This window comes from Maniola hyperantus, chromosome 26 (genome assembly GCF_902806685.2).
Source record: "Maniola hyperantus chromosome 26, iAphHyp1.2, whole genome shotgun sequence".
Taxonomy (NCBI): domain Eukaryota; kingdom Metazoa; phylum Arthropoda; class Insecta; order Lepidoptera; family Nymphalidae; genus Maniola; species Maniola hyperantus.
The window spans coordinates 4,311,970-4,325,371 of record NC_048561.1 but is presented as its reverse complement, the minus strand read 5'-3'; the positions used below and the strand labels follow the sequence as shown (position 1 = coordinate 4,325,371).

The 13,402-nt window shown below is 36.7% G+C and overlaps 2 protein-coding genes and 1 long non-coding RNA gene across 3 annotated transcripts in view; all 3 read right to left on the bottom strand.

Moving 5' to 3' along the window:
- Positions 1-13,402, bottom strand: part of LOC138404242 (uncharacterized) — a 107,499-nt gene that overhangs the window by 8,073 nt on the left and 86,024 nt on the right. The gene's annotated exons all lie outside the window — the stretch shown is intronic.
- Positions 1-13,402, bottom strand: part of LOC117994138 (phosphate carrier protein, mitochondrial-like) — a 263,608-nt gene that overhangs the window by 167,397 nt on the left and 82,809 nt on the right. The window lies entirely within an intron of this gene.
- On the bottom strand, positions 7,942-11,839 carry LOC138404274 (uncharacterized). The gene is made up of 2 exons (XR_011238281.1): positions 11,418-11,839; positions 7,942-10,649 (listed from the first exon to the last, which is right to left on the bottom strand). It is a non-coding gene; the product is annotated as an uncharacterized lncRNA (long non-coding RNA).

Genomic DNA, 13,402 nt, shown 5'->3' with positions numbered 1-13,402 from the left:
TCCCGTCGCGCTCCAATGGCGAAAGCCGAAAAAAAACCGTTTTTGGTTGTGATAAATGGTTCTTTCCCATCCAAACAAATTAGGCAGATTGATCCATTTGGCTGAAAAAGAAATAAATATTTATTATTTTTAAGAAATAATTTTTCTCTCTAAAAGACTCCGATGCCTCTTTTCAAAGCCTTGTAAAACTGAACCAAAGTTATGGTTCTTTAGAATCTTCTAATTTCAGGGCCGACAAAGATTCCTTCTTTTATTTTGGTACCAACGATTTGTCGTGGTTTTAATTTTTAATTCCAAAATAATGGAAGTACCCAAGCAGTCTAAACGTTAAGGAAGAAAGTTCAAGGTACATATTTGAATAATGCTCAATTCATCAATAATTTCGATTTTGTGATATGATACAAAAAAAATTTAGAAGAAGTTAATATCACATGTGGTTTGTTCTTCAATAGTGTGTGGCTTATTTTGCTGAGCAATACGATAGGTGACCTTGTATGATGCTTCAATACATGGTTTTTGAGTTGAGGTGAATCCAAGTTTAGGTAAAGTGCCCCCTTTTTCAAACCGAGCCTGTTTAGCGCGATAATCATCGATGCTGTCAGATATATTTCCAGGGTTGATATTTCTAAAAATTGACTTGCTATACTTGAATGGTCAACTCAATGCCTATTTAATTGACGATAAAATGTACTTATTTCATAAGGGATTCCTTATTATTTTTAATTTTTCGATTGTTGTTTTTATTTTACTCACCGCCTCCATGGCGCGGTTGCGCTTTGCACTGAAAGTAGCGCGACACAGGGAGCATTGGGTGACGCGACCGCGGCAGCGCATGCACAGCAGATGGCCGTGCTGGCACTGCCACATGGGCGGCGACATGTACTCGAGGCACGTTGGGCACTCCAGCAGCTCCAGCAGGCTCTGCGGACCACACGCGACCACGAGAGAACGAGCGGCGCGCGGGAAGTGTACAGGTGTTTGAACAAGAGCGGCGAGAACAGTTTTTAAAAAGGAGGTGTCAGCGAAGGAGGAGCTCGACTTATTCGAGCTGTCCTGAGGTCTAAAGTGGTGACTGATGCTCTCTAGTTCCACGGATTCTGGCGCTCGATGTGGTTCTTCTTCTTTTTTTGTCTTTGTTCCCCTCCTGCACTTGCAAGCACAGCATAGGAGTTCGACAATGGTTATTGAAATGAGTAGTCCGATTAGAATACTGATGATCCTTTTGACATCTGAGAAGAAATTTATTATCGGGTCCCATAGATTGGAGTCAGTTGTTGTTGTTTTCTCGTTTGGGAGATATTCGATGTCATCTTCATCTAAAATGCTGGGACCTTGTGACGGAGGTCTGTATGATACTCGGTTGCCTTCATTTAAGGCCTCTAAGTATGCTAATTGGTCTGATTGAATGTACTCTTTGTGAGGATAAATTAAGTCATGAGCGGTGAACCCAATTCCATTAAACCAAAGACAAGTAATGTTGTGTTGTAGAAGACTGTCTGTCGGGACTTCACATAACGAAGTGTTGAGTTTTCTTTTCTTGTTATCAAATCCTCTTACAGTCACTGAGCAATTGGATAAGCTAGGACAAAGGATCGAAATGGTTTTGACCCTATCGTATAATGTTTTCGATATCTTCAGAGTTCCATTTCTAATCAAGTATCCATTACCCAATCCCGGACTGAATCTAGTCAAGTATACAAGTTTAGATAGATCTATCTCCTTCTTCACTCTCAACTCACTCAGAGCAATATCACACAATAATTCGTGATTATCCTCTAATTTTTCCCATCTCATCAAATCAATTAATTCCATTGGTGTAGCAAGTTTGATTTCTTTTAAAGATTCAGAACAAGAGGAGAGCGACTTCAAAAGTTCCTCTATGCTTTCAAAAGAGGACATCTTCGGGATTAAGGGAATTTTGGAAATTAATAAGATTGTTTGATATCCACAGTAATTTGTTAAACAACTCTCTTGATCAATCAGCATGGTTGGAAAATAACTGGATTTAATATGATATAACTTTAGAGCTCCGACTCGATTGTACTGGTAGACTGCATGGCCCGGGTATAAATGTTTGCATTGAAGTGTTATATGTTAGCGTTTAAATTATCGTGAGTGGTATCCATTACCAATATAGTATGACTGATGGTTCAGTTTTATACATACGGATACTGACATTATAATGTTAAAAGTGGGTACGTAGCACGATAAATAAAAATGTTGAATTATTGATATTTCGACCCAGACTCATGCAACTGGGTCAAAATATCGTATTAATCGTGGTACTGAACCGCCATTTAAGTACGATTATGTACGATTAAATTATTATTATTGGTTTAACAGGATGTGTCAAAAACGTACTTCCTCGCGGACGAAGTTCAGGTAGTTTATAAAAGATACTTACTCGGTTGAGCTCCTGCATCTCTTCAATTGCGGCTGTAACGGCTTCTTCAGCGGTTTCCGCAAAAACAAAGTAGGATCACTTTATATAATACGAATAGAAATGTACGTTAATCTTTCCCTCTCGCACACTACATCTGGGTATAGTGAGAGAGTGAAGCCTTAAGATGTTCTATCAACTTTGCAGGCTTCGTACTTCTAAGCGACGGGTTCCTCTTTTTTCCTGGACCGACAAATTAAGCGTATGAGCTACATACACATTGGTAACGCGAAATATCGAGTGGCTAGACTTGAATGGTCAAAAGGCATTGAGCCGATAAAATGTACTTATTTCATAAGGCATTCCTTGTTATTTTTAATTTCTTCGATTGTTGTTTTTTTTTTGATTGTTATTTTGAATGGTAATACTTCCAATATCCATTATTTGGCGATACACGATTCTTGTTACTTTTGTACCTCGAGTCCCACAGACATGGCTCTGCTTGCAGAGTTTCAAGAAACTCAATGACTTTCTCATTAATCGATCCCGTCGCGCTCCAATGGCGAAAGCCGAAAAAAAACCGTTTTTGGTTGTGATAAATGGTTCTTTCCCTACCAAACAAATTAGGCAGATTGATCCATTTGGCTGAAAGAGAAATAAATATTTATTATTTTTAAGAAATAATTTTTCTCTCTAAAAGACTCCGATGCCTCTTTTCAAAGCCTTGTAAAACTGAACCAAAGTTATGGTTCTTTAGAATCTTCTAATTTCAGGGCCGACAAAGATTCCTTCTTTTTTATTTTTTATTCCAAAATAATGGAAGTACCCAAGCAGTTTCTAAACGTTAAGTAAGAAAGAAGAAGAAAGTTCGAGGTACATATTTGAATAATGCTCAATTCATCAATAATTTCGATTTTGTGATATGATACAAAAATAATAATTAGTAGAAGTTAACATCACATGTGGTTTGTTCTTCAATAGTGTGTGGCTTCTTTTGCTGAGCAATACGATAGGCGACCTTGTATGATGCTTCAAGACATGGTTTTTGTTATGTTGTTAAACCACGAAAAAGCCTTAAATTATTATTAGTTTCAACATGATGTTCCAAAAACTTCCTCGCGGACGAAGTCTTTTATATCAGGTAATTTATAAAAGATACTTACTCGGTTGAGCTCCTGCATCTCTTCAATTGCGGCTGTAATGGCTTCTTCAGCGGTTTCCGAAAAAACAAAGTAGGATCACTTTTTATAATACGAATAGAAATGTACGTTAATCTTTCCCTCTCGCACACTACATCTGGGTATAGTGAGAGAGTGAAGCCTTAAGATGTTCTATCAACTTTGCAGGCTTCGTACTTCCAAGCGACGGGTTCCTCTTTTTTCCTGGACCGACAAATTAAGCGTATGAGCTACACATTGGTAACGCGAAATATCGAGTGGCTAGACTTGAATGGTCAAAAGGCATTGAGCCTATTTAATTGACGATAAAATGTACTTATTTCATAAGGCATTCCTTGGTGGTACATACATACATATTTGAAAAATGTTCAATTCATCAATAATTTCGATTTTGTGATATGATACAAAAAAAAAATAGTAGAAGTTAACATCACATGTGGTTTGTTCTTCAATAGTGTGTGGCTTCTTTTGCTGAGCAATACGATAGGCGACTAGAGATTTTTGAGTTGAGGTGAATCCAAGTTTAGGTAAAGTGCCCCCCTTTTTCAAACCGAGCCTTTTTAGCGCGATAATCATCAATGCTGTCAGATATATTTCCAGGGTATTTCTGAAAATTTAGTTGTTATACTTGAATGGTCAACTCAATGCCTATTTAATTGACGATAAAATGTACTTATTTCATAAGGGATTCCTTATTATTTTTATTTTTTACGATTGTTGTTTTTATTTTACTCACCGCCTCCATGGCGCGGTTGCATTTTGCGCTGAAAGTAGCGCGACACAGGGAGCATTGGGTGACGCGATCGCGGCAGCGCATGCACAGCAGATGGCCGTGCTGGCACTGCCACATGGGCGGCGACATGTACTCGAGGTACGTTGGGCACTCCAGCAGCTCCAGCAGGCTCTGCGGACCACACGCGACCACGAGAGAACGAGCGGCGCGCGGGAAGTGTACAGGTGTTTGAACAAGAGCGGCGAGAACAGTGTTATATGTTAGCGTTTAAATTATCATGAGTGGTATCCATTACCAATATAGTATGACTGATGGTTCAGTTTTATACGTACGGAAACTGACATTATAATGTTAACAGTGGGTACGTAACACGATAAATAAAAATGTTGAATTTTTGATATTTCGACCCAGACTCATGCAACTGGGTCAAAATATCGTATTAATCGTGGTACTTAACCGTGATTTAAGTACGATTATGTACGATTAAATTATTATTATTAGTTTCAACAGGATGTGTCAAAAACGTACTTCCTCGCGGACGAAGTTCAGGTAGTTTATAAAAGATACTTACTCGGTTGAGCTCCTGCATCTCTTCAATTGCGGCTGTAACGGCTTCTTCAGCGGTTTCCGCAAAAACAAAGTAGGATCACTTTATATAATACGAATAGAAATGTACGTTAATCTTTCCCTCTCGCACACTACATCTGGGTATAGTGAGAGAGTGAAGCCTTAAGATGTTCTATCAACTTTGCAGGCTTCGTACTTCTAAGCGACGGGTTCCTCTTTTTTCCTGGACCGACAAATTAAGCGTATGAGCTACATACACATTGGTAACGCGAAATATCGAGTGGCTAGACTTGAATGGTCAAAAGGCATTGAGCCGATAAAATGTACTCATTTCATAAGGCATTCCTTGTTATTTTTAATTTCTTCGATTGTTGTTTTTTTTTTGATTGTTATTTTGAATGGTAATACTTCCAATATCCATTATTTGGCGATACACGATTCTTGTTACTTTTGTACCTCGAGTCCCACAGACATGGCTCTGCTTGCAGAGTTTCAAGAAACTCAATGACTTTCTCATTAATCGATCCCGTCGCGCTCCAATGGCGAAAGCCGAAAAAAAACCGTTTTTGGTTGTGATAAATGGTTCTTTCCCTTCCAAACAAATTAGGCAGATTGATCCATTTGGCTGAAAGAGAAATAAATATTTATTATTTTTAAGAAATAATTTTTCTCTCTAAAAGACTCCGATGCCTCTTTTCAAAGCCTTGTAAAACTGAACCAAAGTTATGGTTCTTTAGAATCTTCTAATTTCAGGGCCGACAAAGATTCCTTCTTTTTTATTTTTTATTCCAAAATAATGGAAGTACCCAAGCAGTTTCTAAACGTTAAGTAAGAAAGAAGAAGAAAGTTCGAGGTACATATTTGAATAATGCTCAATTCATCAATAATTTCGATTTTGTGATATGATACAAAAATAATAATTAGTAGAAGTTAACATCACATGTGGTTTGTTCTTCAATAGTGTGTGGCTTCTTTTGCTGAGCAATACGATAGGCGACCTTGTATGATGCTTCAAGACATGGTTTTTGTTATGTTGTTAAACCACGAAAAAGCCTTAAATTATTATTAGTTTCAACAGGATGTTCCAAAAACTTCCTCGCGGACGAAGTCTTTTATATCAGGTAATTTATAAAAGATACTTACTCGGTTGAGCTCCTGCATCTCTTCAATTGCGGCTGTAATGGCTTCTTCAGCGGTTTCCGAAAAAACAAAGTAGGATCACTTTTTATAATACGAATAGAAATGTACGTTAATCTTTCCCTCTCGCACACTACATCTGGGTATAGTGAGAGAGTGAAGCCTTAAGATGTTCTATCAACTTTGCAGGCTTCGTACTTCCAAGCGACGGGTTCCTCTTTTTTCCTGGACCGACAAATTAAGCGTATGAGCTACACATTGGTAACGCGAAATATCGAGTGGCTAGACTTGAATGGTCAAAAGGCATTGAGCCTATTTAATTGACGATAAAATGTACTTATTTCATAAGGCATTCCTTGGTGGTACATACATACATATTTGAATAATGTTCAATTCATCAATAATTTCGATTTTGTGATATGATACAAAAAAAAAATAGTAGAAGTTAACATCACATGTGGTTTGTTCTTCAATAGTGTGTGGCTTCTTTTGCTGAGCAATACGATAGGCGACTAGAGATTTTTGAGTTGAGGTGAATCCAAGTTTAGGTAAAGTGCCCCCCTTTTTCAAACCGAGCCTTTTTAGCGCGATAATCATCAATGCTGTCAGATATATTTCCAGGGTATTTCTGAAAATTTAGTTGTTATACTTGAATGGTCAACTCAATGCCTATTTAATTGACGATAAAATGTACTTATTTCATAAGGGATTCCTTATTATTTTTATTTTTTACGATTGTTGTTTTTATTTTACTCACCGCCTCCATGGCGCGGTTGCATTTTGCGCTGAAAGTAGCGCGACACAGGGAGCATTGGGTGACGCGATCGCGGCAGCGCATGCACAGCAGATGGCCGTGCTGGCACTGCCACATGGGCGGCGACATGTACTCGAGGTACGTTGGGCACTCCAGCAGCTCCAGCAGGCTCTGCGGACCACACGCGACCACGAGAGAACGAGCGGCGCGCGGGAAGTGTACAGGTGTTTGAACAAGAGCGGCGAGAACAGTGTTATATGTTAGCGTTTAAATTATCGTGAGTGGTATCCATTACCAATATAGTATGACTGATGGTTCAGTTTTATACATACGGATACTGACATTATAATGTTAAAAGTGGGTACGTAGCACGATAAATAAAAATGTTGAATTTTTGATATTTCGACCCAGACTCATGCAACTGGGTCAAAATATCGTATTAATCGTGGTACTTAACCGCGATTTAAGTACGATTATGTACGATTAAATTATTATTGTTAGTTTCAACAGGTGTGTCAAAAACGTACTTCCTCGCGAACGAAGTTCAGGTAGTTTATAAAAGATACTTACTCGGTTGAGCTCCTGCATCTCTTTAATTGCGGCTGTAACGGCTTCTTCAGCGGTTTCCTAAAAAACTAAGTAGGATCACTTTATATAATACGAATAGAAAATAAGTGTACGCTAATCTGTCCCTCTCGCACACTACATCTGGGTATAGTGAGAGAGTGAAGCCTTAAGATGTTCTATCAACTTTGCAGGCTTCGTACTTCCAAGCGACGGGTTCCTCTTTTTTCCTGGACCGACAAATTATGCGTATGAGCTACACATTGGTAACGCGAAATATTAATAAATAAAAATAAAAAATAAAATAAAATAAAATTTCTTTATTTCAGACCGTGGTCCATATGGTGTTAGTAAATAGTAGTAATATTTAAAGACTTAAAACTATGTTAGTACGTATAACTTACATGTAATAAAAAAAATAAAAAAAAATATTCTAAAATAAAAAATAAAAAATTTAAAAAATAATATTGAGTGGCTAGACTTGAATGGTCAAAAGGCATTGAGCCTATTTAATTGACGATAAAATGTACTTATTTCATAAGGATTCCTTGTTATTTTTAATTTCTTCGATTGTTGTTTTTATTTTTTCGATTATTTTGAATGGTAATACTTCCAATATCCAAGCATCATTTGAGGCGTGTAGTTGCAAAACCCGCTAAAATACTTTTTTTAACTCCCCTTTTACACTTGAAAAAAACTTGTAACGCTTTCTGACTAAACAAACGCAATCCTGTTAGGTATTAAAATTATCGTTGGAGGATCGGAAAACAGGATATAATAAATCTATAGGCAATATTATCTTTTTTTTTAAGTTATCGGCGAAAGTAAATTCATTGTAGAGGAATTTGAAACTCACTCATAGTTATAGAGGCTTATGACATTTACAGATGACATTTAAGGGGGTTTTGCAAGGAACATTATTGAGAGCTACTATAACGTTTGGATAGTGTTATGCAATAAATTTTAGTATGAAAACTTGAAAATTATAATTAGCCAACAGGAAAATAATAAAACACATCAATATTATTGTTGAGGAGTTTATTACATAGAAAAAAAAAAACAAAAATTCTATAAATTCAAAACACGTGTTATAATGCATACATTTTCAAAATGTATGAAATTAAACAGAGTACACCGTTAAGCATATTATACAAACGAAAATTTATGTAAATCCTATTTTTATATTATAAATGTGAAAGTTTGTGAGGCTGTATGGATGGATGGATGTTTGTTACTCTTTAACGCAACAACGCATGAACCGTTTTGGCTGAAATTTGGCACAGAGATAGATTATAGTTTGGGAATACAGACAGGCTTTTTATCCTGAGAATTACAGAGTTCCCGCGGGAATTAAAAAACCTTAATCCATGCGTACGAAATCGCGGGCATCCTCTAGTGATAAATAAAAAAGCATGGATTTGACTCGCTCCAGCAATGCACGGGGCTGCAATTATTTAAACAGTATGGCATAATATTAGTGTAAACTAAACATTTGAAAAGAGCAACTGCCAAGTTTCTTGCTGGTTCTCCTCGGTAGAAACGGCATTTTGAACCAGTGGTAAATTATTATGACGATTCAAAAGCACTTGTAAAAGTTTCTACACATACGAACTTATCTCTTCAAATCCGCCCTCACACAAGTCACACGCGTCTACGGAATCATCATTGTCCTCGATCCGATTGTCTAGAAACAGCTGAGTCTGCGCTCTTTCTTGGATTTTTTTATAAAATTCTAAGCTTTCTACTTCTTGCCAGTTGTTGCCAAAGTGGGTCGACAAGAGTTTGACGACATCTTGTAGCTTCGATTGCTTGGGCACGATTTTGTGGGGTTGAATCAGTACAGGTTGTATATTTATAATTTTTTTATTTTTCTTTGTAATTATTTTTTTTTCGTTTAGTTCACTGTTATAATTTACTTCTCCCTGTACTAAAATATTGTTTGTTTTTGTCCGGGTCAAAAAAAAGCGCTTGCTTTTCATGAAAGGAAAATGCCAGCTGCTTGTGGGTTTTATAACTGACTCATATCCCTTTTTCCAGTCGTACACTGCAATATCTGCAAGACCTGTGCATGTTGCGTTTTCCTCCAATACTGAAACGTATTCTAAAGGCGAAACTATCACCTCCTTACCCTTAAGGGTTTTTTCTATTTTTGCAAATACCCGGTCAGGAGGAATAAACGAGTGGCCAACGACAGGGAATACTAATTCCACTTTTTTAACATGTCTTGGAGCCTCCGTGTAAAGCCACTTTCCGAGCATAGCAACCATACCTGTGTTTTTATTCTGACCAGAACACCCATCAGATATAATTCTCAAAATTGTTATTCGTTCATCAAAACTCAGTTTCTGTAAGAAATGGTAGACTGCGCTTATAATTTCGTTACTTCCCTTGGCATGCGTTGTTTCATCCCAATAGTACGAGTGTACATTTTGTTTAGTTAGTTTTGCTTTCGAATTCCCCAAAACTATGGCAAAATGATAAAAGCTGAATTGCCGGCTATAATATGCTGACTGGTCAGGTAATTTCGGCAAGGCCTGATTTTTTTGACAGTCGAATGTAATAGTTTGAATGTGCTCACTGTCATTTTGGAGAATTTTGTAAAATGCTTTAAATTTTAGACGGTGAATCCTTTTCTCAATCATTAACTCGTTTCTTTTAGATGTTTCGGGTTCCGATTTTAAACGTTCATCTATTGCGATACAAGTCGAGCACACATCTGTTCTAGGGGACCCAAAACCAATATTGTACTGCGTGTTAAATATCTTTCTGAAAAAACTTTGCTTAACATGGAGCGCTGGTTCACGAGCCTGGTTGTAAAGGCGCCACATTTTTCGAATGTTTAACTCCGGAGAAAGATACAGTCTGTGAATATTTTTCGATCGGCAATAGTGGCTTTCCTGTCCTTTAAATGATTCTATAAACCACTGTACCGAATATTTTTTTGCTTCAAACTTTACACTATTTCGGTCACCACCTCTATTTTCTGTTGGCATCGAACCACCACTCTCATAGAATCGATTCAGGACACCTTGAATACGGTCTTTTTTAATTAAAAGTGCTGCTGTAAATGTTTTTTGACACACAGGAATATTTTTTCCATCCTTTCCGAGAATAGTGTATTTTATTGCTTTTTTCCTTTTACTGTTAGCTTTGCCAGCTTTAGCTTTAGTTACAGAGCAATATTTTAACAAAAAGTTATCTTGCGATAATTTGTTTGAGCATCGATAAAAATTTTTGTGAAACTTTCGGATATCTTGACAAGTTAGTTGACTGCAACGAAATGCCTTTTGATCATGATTGCACTTTGGAAATTGAGGTAATCCAGTGGGCTTGTACCTAGAAAAAACATATAATCTCTAATTAATTCTCAAAACAAAAGAGTTGGACTCAAACACGAAGGGTTCCGTACTATCGTACAAGAAATATCACTTTTTAATTTTTTTTATTTTCATGGCGGCCATTTTTAAACTTTTATTATTTGTTATTATAGAGGCAATAGAAATATACACTCTGTAAAATTTTAAACTCTCTACCTATGATGGTTCACGAGATACAGCCCGCTGACAGACAGACAGACAGACGGACGGACGGACGATTTAGATTTTATAAGTAGGTACACATTATAGGTAGGTAACTAGGTACATAAGCAAAACGATTAACAAGCTCATTATTCATTCAGAAAAATATAGAAACAACTAGCTTCTGCTCGCGGCTTCACCCGCGTGAATTTTGGTTTTGTAAAAATCCCGCAGGGACCTTGGATTTTTATGGGATAAAAGATAACCTGTGTGTTAATCTAGTTTATAGCCTATCTTCATTCCAAATTTCAGCTAAATGAGTTCAGAGTTGTGAAGAAGTAACAATCATACACACACATACATACAAGCTTTCACCTTCATATTAATTAGGTACCTATTGAAGGCGAAAGTTTAGTGATTATGATTAAATAAGCTGTTATTCAAAAATCGAGCTATCTATAATATACAGCAAATATCAAATCTGTTCAGCGTGTAACTCCCGGCCACTTTATTGTTTCTTGCAGCGCTTTGCATAACACCATTTTTTGAACAAAATAATATAGAATCAGGTCAACTTTTTACTCACCGTTTATCACGAGCCACTTCACGTTTCCACAAAGCTTTATTGATAGGACGTTTCCGTGAGTGTTTAGGGTCACATTTTGTCACTAACTGCATCATTTCATCCATTTTATGTTTTTAAATTCAATAAAACTCGATTACACTTTTTCACTACTCAACACAAATCGCCATACTGTTTGTCAGGTCACGTGGTGCGTACCAAGCTCTGTGATTGGTCGATTCTGTTTTAGAGGAGTTTGAAATTCACCCATGTCATTATAGCGGATTTTGTTACCAAGCATGAAGTTAAAGTTATAATTTAGTGCTGTTATAGTGGGATTTGCTCGGAAATGAGTTATTCACCTAATAGAGATTTGAGAAACCTATCAGGAGAAATCAAAAAGTCGATTTCTATATAAAATCGTTTTAGCGGGTTTTGCAATTACACTTCTCATTTTGCGATGCACGATTTTTGTTACTTTTGTACCTCGAGTCCCACAGACATGGCTCTGCTTGCAGAGTTTCAAGAAGCTTTCTCTTCTTGACTTTCTCATTAATCGATCCCGTCGCGCTCCAATGGCGAAAGCCGAAAAAAAACCGTTTTTGGTTGTGATAAATGGTTCTTTCCCTTCCAAACAAATTAGGCAGATTGATCCATTTGGCTGAAAAAGAAATAAATATTTATTATTTTTAAGAAATAATTTTTCTCTCTAAAAGACCGATGCCTCTTTTCAAAGCCCTGTAAAACTGAACCAAAGTTATGGTTCTTTAGAATCTTCTAATTTCAGGGCCGACAAAGATTCCTTCTTTTTTATTTTTTATTCCAAAATAATGGAAGTACCCAAGCAGTTTCTAAACGTTAACTAAGAAAGAAGAAGAAAGTTCGAGGTACATATTTGAATAATGCTCAATTCATCAATAATTTCGATTTTGTGATATGATACAAAAATAATAATTAGTAGAAGTTAACATCACATGTGGTTTGTTCTTCAATAGTGTGTGGCTTCTTTTGCTGAGCAATACGATAGGCGACCTTGTGTGATGCTTCAAGACATGGTTTTTGTTATGTTGTTAAACCACGAAAAAGCCTTAAATTATTATTAGTTTCAACAGGATGTTCCAAAAACTTCCTCGCGGACGAAGTCTTTTATATCAGGTAATTTATAAAAGATACTTACTCGGTTGAGCTCCTGCATCTCTTCAATTGCGGCTGTAATGGCTTCTTCAGCGGTTTCCGAAAAAACAAAGTAGGATCACTTTATATAATACGAATAGAAATGTACGTTAATCTTTCCCTCTCGCACACTACATCTGGGTATAGTGAGTGAAGCCTACGTTTCCTTTCTCTTTATTGACAAGAGTTATAAATATTATGGTCAAATGCCTATTTACATTTAGGTAAAATCGTCGAGCATTTCTTTCTATCAGGCCTTTTTTAAGGTTCCGTAGCCGAATGGCAAAAAACGGAACCCTTATAGATTCGTCATGTCTGTGTGATCTGAGTCTGTCCGTCTGTCTGTCACAGCCACTTTTTTCCGAAACTATAAGAGTTATGAAAACTATAACAGAGTCTGTTGAAACTTGGTAAGTATTCTGTAAACCGCATTTAGATTTTTAGACAAAAATAGAAAATAACAATAAATTTTGGGGTTCCCCATACCTACTTAGAACTGAAACTCAAAAAATTTTTTTTAGTCGAGTATGGGTTTAGAATAGAATAGAAATACATTTATCGATTGATCCAACACACGATAAATGCAAATATTTACAAAAAACATTCCTTAAAAGCTAATCCAACAAATAGGTACCTAGTGTCTACTATGTGTCGTGCCAACGAAAAGGCCCGAACTCAGCTGAATGTTGTGGGTACACGTAACCACAACGCTGGTATTCTGTTCGGGCCCAAACGAGGGAAGTCCTGGTTATAAGTATTATGTACTTAAAATTAAACAAAAAATTAAAAATAAAATAATAAACATAAGTGAAAATTCTGTTCTTTAATTATATGTT